Source organism: Chiloscyllium plagiosum, chromosome 1 (assembly GCF_004010195.1).
Source record: "Chiloscyllium plagiosum isolate BGI_BamShark_2017 chromosome 1, ASM401019v2, whole genome shotgun sequence".
NCBI lineage: Eukaryota > Metazoa > Chordata > Chondrichthyes > Orectolobiformes > Hemiscylliidae > Chiloscyllium > Chiloscyllium plagiosum.
In genome coordinates, this window is record NC_057710.1 from 136,557,727 (window position 1) to 136,569,205 (window position 11,479).

Below are 11,479 nucleotides of genomic sequence, written 5' to 3' on the forward strand. Positions count from 1 at the left end.
TAAACTCCACCTGACACTCCTCAAAAACCATGCATCTGAGGTTCTTATCCAAATCCTTTACATAAATAACAAATGGCATTGGACCCAGCACCAATTCCTGTATTCATCACAGGCCTCCAGTCTGAAAAAAAAACAAATCTTACGGCGTGCATCAGAAACTCCCAGAACAGGCATAGCACTGGGGTATACACTCTGCTCTTTCAAAACAAGAACTAAAGCTGCTTTCACTTTGTTACAAATAAAGACACTATTAATCTGGGGAAAGAGAGAGAAATAAATAATCAAAAATTGGCGCTCCCTGGACTCTGTTCCCGCCCAAGCACTTGTGGGCAGGGATTATAGGGGACAATGTAAAAACAAAGTCAAGCAAACCAAAGAAAACAAATAAATGAACAGGTCTGTGGAGGAATCATCTAGACTCGAAATCTCAGCTTTGCTCTCTCTCATGGATGCCGACTGGCCTGCTGTGATCTCCAGAATTTCTGGCTTTCAACTAAATACATAAATCATCTCTGCTTTGTCGCTAATGAACACTCCTGGGAACGGAACGACAATGTTTAAAATCCAGAGAAAGTACACATGTTTATTTGAATTAAAAACAATTTACCATTGACACTGACATCTATCAAGAGTTTCTGGGACAGTGACAGTGGAGGATTAAACTAAAAGCCCCCCTTGGCTCAAAATTGCATAGCTTGTCAAAAGTAGGATCTTGCAGTGAGGTAGGTTCTGAACAGTGTTGAAGTGATGACACAGCCCTGTTTGACACTGATTCAAAGGGGTACTGGATAGGTGTTGAAACTATTCATCATGATGATGACATGCATGTTGTTGAGGACCAGGGAAAGGATGGTTACCACCTTCAGGGTGCAACTTAAGCGGAGAAGAACCGTTCACAAATGCTTCAGGATTGATGGTGTCAAAAGCCTTTGAAAGGTCCAGGACGTCTATATGCAGCAGTGAAAATCATGTCCACTGTTCTCCTCTAGAACCAAAAGCCACACTGAGTGCCTGGAAGGAGTTCCTCAGGCACTGGGTTGAGGCAGTTGAAAAGAACCTTGGCAATGAGTTTTCCAATGGTCAACATCAAGGGTATTCCCCTGTAGTTACCACTGTCTGACATGTTCCGTTTTTTGAAAATACTCACGACTATAGCATCTGGGAGCTCTCCTGGGATACTTTCCTCCTTCCAGATAAGGGCACACAGCTACACTGGGAGGTCAGTGTCTCCGCACTTCAATGGCTCAGGGGGAATTCCAAGGCTGGAGGACAGCCTTCTCTGTTTCATTCAATGCTGGAGTATTGTTGAGCTCCTTGTGTGTAATATGCTACAATATGCACTTCAAGAATTTATACATGCACAGTAGATGACAGTAGATTCATAGAGGCAGCTGCTCGAGTCAGGACTCCATAATTGGACCATGTGAACAGCATCAAGCTGGGAAACTGAGGTTCACTGGCCGACTGTATTCCAATCATTACCTCATTCCCCATGTAAGTCATGTGACAAAGGCCCATTCTTTTTCTTGTAGCATCTCGTGAGGCATTTCCCCCTCAGTCGACTTCCTAAAACTCAGGTTTGGCTTGGCTTGTGCCGACATGTGCTGGATAGTGGCCCAATTCTTGCTTCTCAGAAAATAATTATCTTCTTCCGTAAATGGCAATGGCATCAAGGCTACAATATCTACTGTATGCATCTCACCCTCAGAGGTTTCTTCAAAACTGGGATGACGGGGAGAACTCACAGGTTCAGACAGCCTTACCGTATGATCTGAGATGCTGAGTATGTTTTGTTCCTGGCTACTTGCGAGGTTACAGCTATCTTGTGATCCTCACATTTGTTCAGGACGCCCCTCTGACCCAAACACTGCCCATCATGAGACCTGCCTTCACTTCGACCATGCCTGTTACCCATGCAGGGCTGTTCCCATGCTTTCAACAGCAGATTTTGTCCCAGTAAATAAAATGCCACTTGCACAAAGAGGAGTTTTATGGCCGACATTGGTGTTCCTGATGCCGATTTCCCGTCCTCACAATGTTTGGGAAGATCAGATATAACTTGGTGTGGAGCCTTCTGCGCATTAGCAACTCTGCTGGAGCTGTCCCTACAGTTGCGTGAGTGCTGTTTCTGTAATCAAACAGAAACTGGGACAGTTTGCTATCGTGTGAAGTTGTAGGCTGTTTTCTTAGCTTTGCCTTCAATGTTTGGACTCTTCTTTCCGACAGACTATTGGCCAACGGATGCGGCTGTCATTACATGCTGAATACCATTTAACCTTATGAAATACTCAAAACTCACTGCTGGCAAATGAATGCCTGATATTGGTGACCAACATGTCCAGATCTGAGATGCTGACAACTTTTTAATCATTGCCCACACATTTGATAAATGAGCTTCATGCATATCTAACCAATTTGAATGGATGTGCATGATGATTAAAAAGTATCGATACCACAAATGGACTGACACATTCAACGTGTTAACTGAGTCCAATCTAAAATTGGCCAGGCCCATTAATATTGTGCACTGCTGGTGTCAAGTATTGCCTTTGTTGGCACTCTGGGCACTGTTTCACCAACATGGCTGTGTCAGCCAATCCTAGCTACGAGACATAACTTTTTGTCAACATCTTCATTTTGGAAATCACAGAATGTCCCTGGTGGAGTTCAGCCAGTATCTGACAGTGACGTTTGCTTTGGTAAAAGAACACTTGCTCCCCAAGTGGAACACTTTCTGTAATAATTCACCATCCGAAGGAAAGATTGAATATCCAATACACTTGTGGGAGCCGAGGATCTTTTGGTCGTTCTTGCTTTATTTTTGAATGTGTGTAACCCGCGCTTGTCAATGCGGTAGCTCAAGGAGGTCACTGGGGTAACCTTGAAACACACAGCTTTTCCTTCATAAGATCTTGGAAAAACATTTACTGCATTTTTAAAAAATCTTCCCCACTATGAGCACATCATTTAGATAAATAGCAACCTGGGGTAGACCTTGTAAAATATTCTCCGTCATTCACTGGAAAGTTTCACCGACTGATGATACCCCCTAAAAAGGCATTTAGGTAAATTGATTCCACTCCTTATGGGTATTAATTTTAGCATATTTATGGGAATCCTCACTGAATCACAATGGCAAGTTCGCATGGCTCATATCCAGCTTCGTGACAGACAGCTTCTGTGCAGTTTTACGTACAAGTCCTCGACGCAGTGGAGCAGTTACTTATCTGGCTTCAAAAATTTACCAAAATGCAACACTTTACATTTATTAAAATTAAACTCCATCTGCCACTCCTTACAAGCCATGTTTCTATATTCTCATCCAACTCTGTTATATAAGTGACAAATTGCATTGGAACCACCACCGATCCCTGTATTCGTCAAAGGCCTCCAGCCTGAAAAACAACCCTCCACTCTTTTAAAACCAAAGGGGTAAATGGAGAAAGCCAAGATCGCCCAACACTGCTTGCCTTCAAGCACTCCCACAACAAGTGCAGCACCTGGAGAAACACTCTGTTCTTTCAAAACAGAAATTCAAACTGTTTTGACTTTGTTAAACAAAAAGACACCATTCCTTTGGGGAAAGATAGTAAGAAATAATCAATCAAAAAATGGCTCTCCCTGGACTCTATCCCCATCAATCACTCATAGGCAGGATCCACAGTAGAGCAAAATAAAAATAAACTCAAGCAAATCAAAGAAAACAAATAATAAATGAACAGCAGTGATGAGAATTCATTGTGGCTTGAAATCTTACCTTGCTCTCTCTCGGGTGCTGTCTGATTGGCTGAGATCTCCAGCATTTGTTCCTTTCAACAAAATAAATACACTCCCTTTTGCTCAGATGCTATGAAACATTCCTGAGAAAGGTACAACAATGGTTTAAAATACAGAGGAAGCACACCTGCTCATTTCAACAAAAAGTAACTTACCCCCACACCGATTCTCATCAAGAGGTTCAGGAACAGCAGCAGTGCAGGACTTCAATACAAGCCTCCTTGGCTCAAAAGTGTGCAGCTTGTCTGCCGTGAGGTAGAATCAGAAGTGTTGAGGTCATGACACAGCCCTGCTCAACACCCATTTAAATGTGGAATGGGTAGGTGTTGAAGCTGTTTGTCATTGTGATAACTTACACATTGTTGTGGATCAGTCAAAGGATGATGACAAACTTCAAATTGCAATTGAAGTGGAGAAGAACGCATTACAAATGCTCCCCGATTGGTGGTGTCAAAAGCCTTTCTGAGATTCAAGGGGGTCATATATAACTGTGAAAACCATGCCCATTATGTCCATTTGTGACAACATGCCACACTGAGACGCCGGGAGGAGTCCCTCAGCCACAGTCAGGAGACAATTGAAAAGGAACTTGACGATTGGTTTGCCAGTGGTTGACATCAGGGATACTCCCCTATCATTTCACAGTCTGACAAGTTCCCTTTTTTGTAAAAACTCATGACTTTGGCATCTGGGAGCTCTCCTGGGATGCTCTCCTCCTTCCAGATAAGACAGACAAGGGCATGCAACTGTGTTGGGAATTTAGTGCCTCCACACTTCAATGCCTCAGTGGGACTACCATTTGCACCTGCATCCTTGTTCTTGAGCTGGAGGACACCCTGTTGTGTCCAGGGCCTGGCCATTGCTGAGCTCCTTGTGTGTAATATCCTGTGGGATCCATTTAAGAATTTAAACATACAGAGTACATGACACTGACTTAGCTTTCATAGACAGGGCTCCTTGAATGAGCAGGACTCCTGCCGGTGAGGACTCCTGGACTGGACCAGGTTAAAAGTCCCAACTTCAGAAATTATTTTCAATAAGGATTATTCGCCGACTGCATTTCAATCGCTACCTCCCTCCCCAATTATTTCCTAGTACAAAAGCCCATTCTCTTACCTGTAGCACCACTTGGATCATTTTCCCACTAGGTCCACATCCTCAGATTATGGCTTGGATACTGCCAGCATGTGAAGGACTGTGGCCCACCACTTGCATCTCAGAAGAAATTTATCTTCTTTCACAGGTAGTAATGGGGTCAACACTGCAACATCTGCCGTGCCAATCTCACCCTCAGAAGCTTCTTTCCCACTGGGAGGATGTGGAGAACCCACAGGTGCAAACAGCCTTGCCAGATGTTCTGAGGGGCGGGTATGTTTTGCTCCTGGCCACTTGCGAGGTTACAGCTATCATGTGATCTTCACGTTTGTTCAGGACCTCATGTCTGACCCAAGCATTGTACAGTCTTGCCCTGTTCCTCTGACAAAAATGCAACACTTTGCATTTATCAAAATTAAACTCCATTTGCCACTCCTTGTTTCCTATATTCTCATCCAAACCATTACATAAATGACAAATGGCATTGGACCCTGCACCAATCCTTGTCTTCATCATAATATAGTCTGCAAAACAATGCCCCACTCTTTTAAAATCAAAGGCAGAAATGGAATAAACCAAGATCCCTTGATATTGTCTGCATCATACACTCCTCCAAAAGGTACACCAAAGGGAGAAATACTTTGAACTTTCAAAACAGGAACTAAAGCGGCTTTCACTTTGATTATTTCTTTCTTTCCTTCCCCAGACTAATAGTGTCTCTTTTGTTTAACAATCAAAAGTTGGCTCTCCCTGGACTCTGTCCCCACCAACCACTCATGGACAGGGTCTCCAGGGGAGCTAAATAAAATACTCAAGCAAATCAAAGCAAACAAACAATACATGTACAGCTCTGATGAGGAGTCATCTAGAAATGAAATCTTAGCTTGCTCTCTCTCATGGATGCTGTCTGACCTGCTGTGATCGACAGCATTTGTTCTTTTCAACACAATACATCTCTGTTCTGTTACTATTGAACACTACTGGGAAAGAAAGAACAATGGTTTAAAATTCAGAGAAAGTACAACTGCTCATTTCAACTAAAAATATGTTCACACCAATCCCCATTAAGAACTTCTGGGACAGTGACAGTGCAGAACTAAAATAAACGCTGCCTTGCCTTACACGTCATTGTGGACCAGGCGAAGGATGGTGACAAACTTCATGGTGCAACTAAATGCGGAGGAGAACACTCCACAAATGCTTCCCAATTGATGGGGTCAACGGCCTTTGCAAGGTCCAAGAAGGCCATGTGCAGCAGTGAAAATCATGCCAATTGTTCCCCTCTATGGCAGTAAGCTGCACAGACTCCAGGAGGAGTTCCTCAGCCACAGGGAGGACACTGTTGGAAGGACTTTGGTGACGAGTTTTCCAATCGTCAATATCAGGGATATTCCCCTGTGGTTACCACAGTCTGAGAAGTTGCCTTTTTTCCAGACATTATGATTGTGGCATCTCGGACCTCTCCTGGGATGCTCTTCTCCTTCTAGATCAGTCAGACAAGGGCATTCAGCTGTAGTGGGAGCTCAGTGCCTCACACATCATTGCCTCAGGGGGAATACCATTTGTACCGTAGGTTTCTTCTTCATCTGGTGGTTGGCTGTCTCTATTTCCTCCAAGACTTGGGTATTGCTGAGTCCTCATGTGTAATATGCTGGGTGATCCAATTCAACCATTAACACGTGCACACTACATGACACTTAACCTCGCGTTTCAAGTGAGCAGAACACCTAACACATCCGTCAATCTAGATACCCTGATTGGGGCTGATAAACTGGTCCAGTCTGGAAAATCATATTTAGTGAGGTCCAGCTGCTGACATCATTCCAATCACTAATTCCTCCTCATCGCTTTCCTTACACATGGGCCCATTCTGTTTGCAGTAGCCTCTGCTGGGGTATACCCGCACCAGATTTGGTTCCATGGACTCTGGCTTGGATACTGCTGGCATGTTCTGGACTGCAGCCCGCCTCTTGCCGATGGAGCGTTTCAACAGGAATTCATCTTTTTATGCAGGTGGTAATGGCACCAAGGCTGCGACATCTGCCATGTCCATTGCGCCCTCAGAGGCTTCTGGGAGATTGGGAAGACAGGGAGAACCCATAGGTTCTGACAGCCCACCCAGATGTTCCGAGTGGCTGGGTATGTTTGGCTCCTGCCTCACTTTTGCATGTTACAGCTATCAGATGATACAAACACTTATTCAAGACTGTCTCTCTGCCTTGAGCAGTGTACGTCATAGGAGCTGTCCTAACTTCCACCATGCCTCTGACCCATGCATAGCCAATCCTATGGGTTTAACAGCAAATTCTGTCTCCTGAACAGCTTGTCTCACATAGAAAACTCTTTTGGCCAGTATTGGCGTTCATGATGCCTTTTCACTCACCCCACAAGGTCCAGGATATCAGATTTAACCTGGTGTGGAGTCTCTCTGCACTAGCAATTCTGCAGTTCCTGTATTTGCATGAGTGCTGGTTCTGTAATCAAACAGAAATTGGGACATTTGATATTGAGTAAAGTTGTAGTCTGTATCTTTAACCTTCTTTCAATGTTCGGATTGCACTTTACAGCAGACTGTTGGACAACAGCTGACCTGACATGCTGAACATCAATCCACATGAGGAAATACACAAGACTCTCTCTTGGTAAATGATTGCCTGTTACCTGTGACCAGCACATCCAGTGTCCGTGTATTGTAAAAGATGCTCACAAATTTTCAATTGTCGTCCCCACATTTGACAAATGCACTTTATGCACATCCAACCACTTTGGGTATGCACACAATGAGTAAACGCATAAACACCATGAAAGGCCTGGCACAGTCGATGTGTAATTGAGCCCAGATATTACCTGGCCCGAGCCATCAATGTGGCGCAGCTGCTGGCAGAAATGTTTGTCTTTGTTAGCACTCTAGACATTGACACACTAACATGGTTGTGTTGGCATCTAATCCCAGTCACCAGACATAATATCTCATCAACATCTTCATTTTGGGAAGCCCAGGATGGCATTGGTGGAGTCCAGCCAGTATCTGACAGTGACCTTTGCTTGTGACAAACACACTTGCTCCCCATATTATTATGCTGTCCTCAATGGTCATCTGGCCTCGCCAGGTCCAGTGATGACACTTTCTTTCCCAAAACCACCAGCTGTTTTCTGATTCGCCAGGACTGGATATCTTTGCATCGACAGTCAGATATTATCAGAGATTATGGGAAGTGTGTCCATAAAGTTTAAAACCAGACGGACTTTTTCAATGGTGGCACCCACCATGGTGTATCCACCATTGGCTTCAGGCATCTGCATTTACCACTTGATTACCCAGTGTTCCGAGTTGTAATGCAGTCAGCATGACAGCCCACTGCTGAATTTGACTGAACTCATGGTGTGATGGCCCGGTCATCTTTAGGTAGCCCAAGCGGGGCTGTGTGATCCACTTCCACTTTAAACTGATGTCCGCAAAGTTATTGGTGAACTTCCTCACACAAAAGATTACTGCCAAACCTTTCTTCTCTGTTTGGACATTTATTCATTCGTCATTATTCAAAGTCTGAGAAGCACGTACTATCTCTGCTGAGCCGTCAGTGAGCCAACAGTGTCCTGAAACTGCATCGGGAGGCATTGCATGTCAGCACCATATCTCCCTGAGGATCATTGTGTGCCAACATCATCAATAATATCTGCTGTCTCACTTCCCTAAAGACTACTTCAGGGTGAAGCAACCATTTGCAATGCTGATCCTTTCTGAGTATAAAATCCAGGCTGCCAAGTTGGAGGCCAGGTCATTCCAGAAGCTTTGTAATATTTAACAAACTCAAGGATAGACCAAACCTCTGGTACCGTCATGGGAGCTGGGGCATCCTGGATTGACCTCACTTAATCTTCCAACGTGTTTAACACGGTCTTTTTGACGCTGTAGCACAACGAGGTCACTTGGGTGCCTTGGAAGACACAATTTTCCTTCCTCAGGCCTTGGAGAAACATTTAAACACTGCACCCAATCTCTCAAAATGCTCTTCCCAGTTATTAGCACATATTCAGACACACAGTGTCCTGAGGCAAACCTTGTGAAATGTTCTCCATTGTTCATTGGACATTTTCACAAGCTGATGGGAGCTCAGTGCCTCTGCACTTCAATTTCTCAGAGGGAATACCATTTGCACCCACAGCTTTGTTCTGAAGGACAGCCTTCTGTGCTTCCATCCAGGATTGGGTAGAACATAGTACAATACATTGCAGAACAGGCCCTTCACATTCGCTGTTGTGCCAACCTGTGAATTAATCTAAGCCCATCCCCCGTACACTACCCCATCATTATCCATGTAGTTATCCAAGGATTGATTAAATCTCCCTAATGTGGTTGAGTTAACAACATTGGCAGGCAAGACATTCCACACCCTGACCACACTCCGAGTAAAGAACCTGCCTCTGACATCTGTCTTAAATCTATCACCCATCAATTTGTAGCTAAGCCCCCTCGTACAAACTGGCTTTCACTGTCTACCCTGTCTAATCCTTTGATTATCTTGTAAGTCACCATCAAATCCCCTCTTAGCCTTTCTCTCTCTAATGAGAATAGCCTTTCCTCATCCGACCTTCTCTCGAGAGCAGGTAATATCCTGGTAAATCTCCTCTACCCTTCATGTAATCGGGTGACCAGAACTGCACACAATATTCCAAATGCAGCCGGACTAGCATTTTGTATAGTTGCATCATGACATTATGGCTCCGGGTGTCAATCCTTCTACCAATAAAACCTAACAAACCAAAACCTGGATGGCAACTTTCAGGCATACTCTGGGCATGTACTGGACTATGGCCCATCTCTTGCTTCTCAGAAAAAAATTATTTTCTTCCACAGGTGGTAATGGCGTCAAGGCTGCAACATCTGTCATGTGCACCTCACCCTCAGATTTTTCTTCCACACTGGGAGGATGGAGAGAATTTACAGGTTTGTACAGCCTTACCAGATGTTCTGAGCAGCTGCGTACAATTTTTGCTCATGGCCACTTGCGAGGTTACAGCTATCATGTGATCCTCACATTTGTTCAGGAACGACTTTCTGTCCCAAACATTGAACGTCATGGAACCTGTTCTCACTTCGACCATGACACTTCCCTATACAGCGCCCTCCCCACAACGTCCGGGATATCAGCTTTAACCTGTGTGGAGTCTTCTCCACATTAGCAACTCTGCTAGTGCTGCCCCTTCAGTTGTGTGAGAGCGGTCTCTAAAATCAAACAGAAACTGGGCAGTTTGGTATCCAGAGAACCTTAACCCTGTCTTCAATGTTTGGAATGTTCATTCCACCAAACTACCAGAAAATGGACGCAACACTTGTATGCCGAATGCCATTCAGCTTCAGGAAATACTGAAAACTCCCTGCTGGCAAATGAATGCCTGTTATCTGTGACCAACGCGACAGATGCCAGACACTGACAAGTTTTCAATCTTAGCTCTCACATTTGCCAATTGAACTTTGTGAACCACTTTGAATGGGCATTCACAATGACGAAAGCTTTCGATCTCACAAACGAACTGGCACATTCGAAATGTGACTGAGTCCAGGCTATATCTGGCCAGTCCCATGAATATGGCACACTGCTGGAGACAATTCTTCTCCTTGTTGGCACTTGAGGTACTGCCCCACCAACATGGCTGTGATGGCATCCAATATTGCCCACCGGACACAAAGTCTCATCATTTTCGAAATCACTGGATAACCCTGGTAGACTCCAGCCAGAATCTGACAGTGGCCTTTGCTTAGGACAAACACATTTTTTTGACATAATATTATCCAGATCTCAATGGTCATCTGATCTCGCCGGTTTCAGAAACGATACGATCCCGCTTCTGATTACTCTTTCGTTTCAACACCACCTGCTGCTCTTGTTTCGCCAGGATGAGATCATATTGTATCATGGTCTGATATTGTTGGAGATAACTGGAAGGGGTTCCAGAAGGTTTCAAACCAAAACAGACTCTTCTGGTGGTGACACCTGTCATGGTGCATCCATCATTGGGAGCTGGCTTCAGCCATTAACCACTTGACCACCCGGATGGTGTTCCAACTTGTAATTGCATGCACTGAGAATAAGAGCTCATCATTGAATTCGACCTGAAGCTAGAAGTGGGATGACCCTGTCCTCTTCAGGTAGCCCTATCAAGGGTTGGTTGTCCATTATCATTTCGAATTTATGTGAGAAATGTATTGGTTGAACTTTTACACCACAAAAACTTCCCACCAAACTTTCCTTCTCTACCTCAATGTATCTTCATTTGGCATCAGCTAAAGACTGGGAAGCATATACTATTGGGCAGACTTCTCTGCTGAGCCATCGGTGAGCCAACAGCAACCATATGGGGAGGCTTCGCATGGCAGTGCCACATCTCACTGGGGATTATTTTGTTCCTAGACATGAAACGACGATAGCTGCTTTTTCACTTCCCTAAAGGCTACTTCTGGGCGATGCGGCTATTTGTAATGCTATCCTTTTCTGAACAGCAAATCTAAGTGGCCAAAACACTCATTTCAGAAGTTTCCATAATAATTCACTTACCCAAGGAAAAACAAAAATTCTGAAGCTGATGTGGTTGCCTTCACATTATT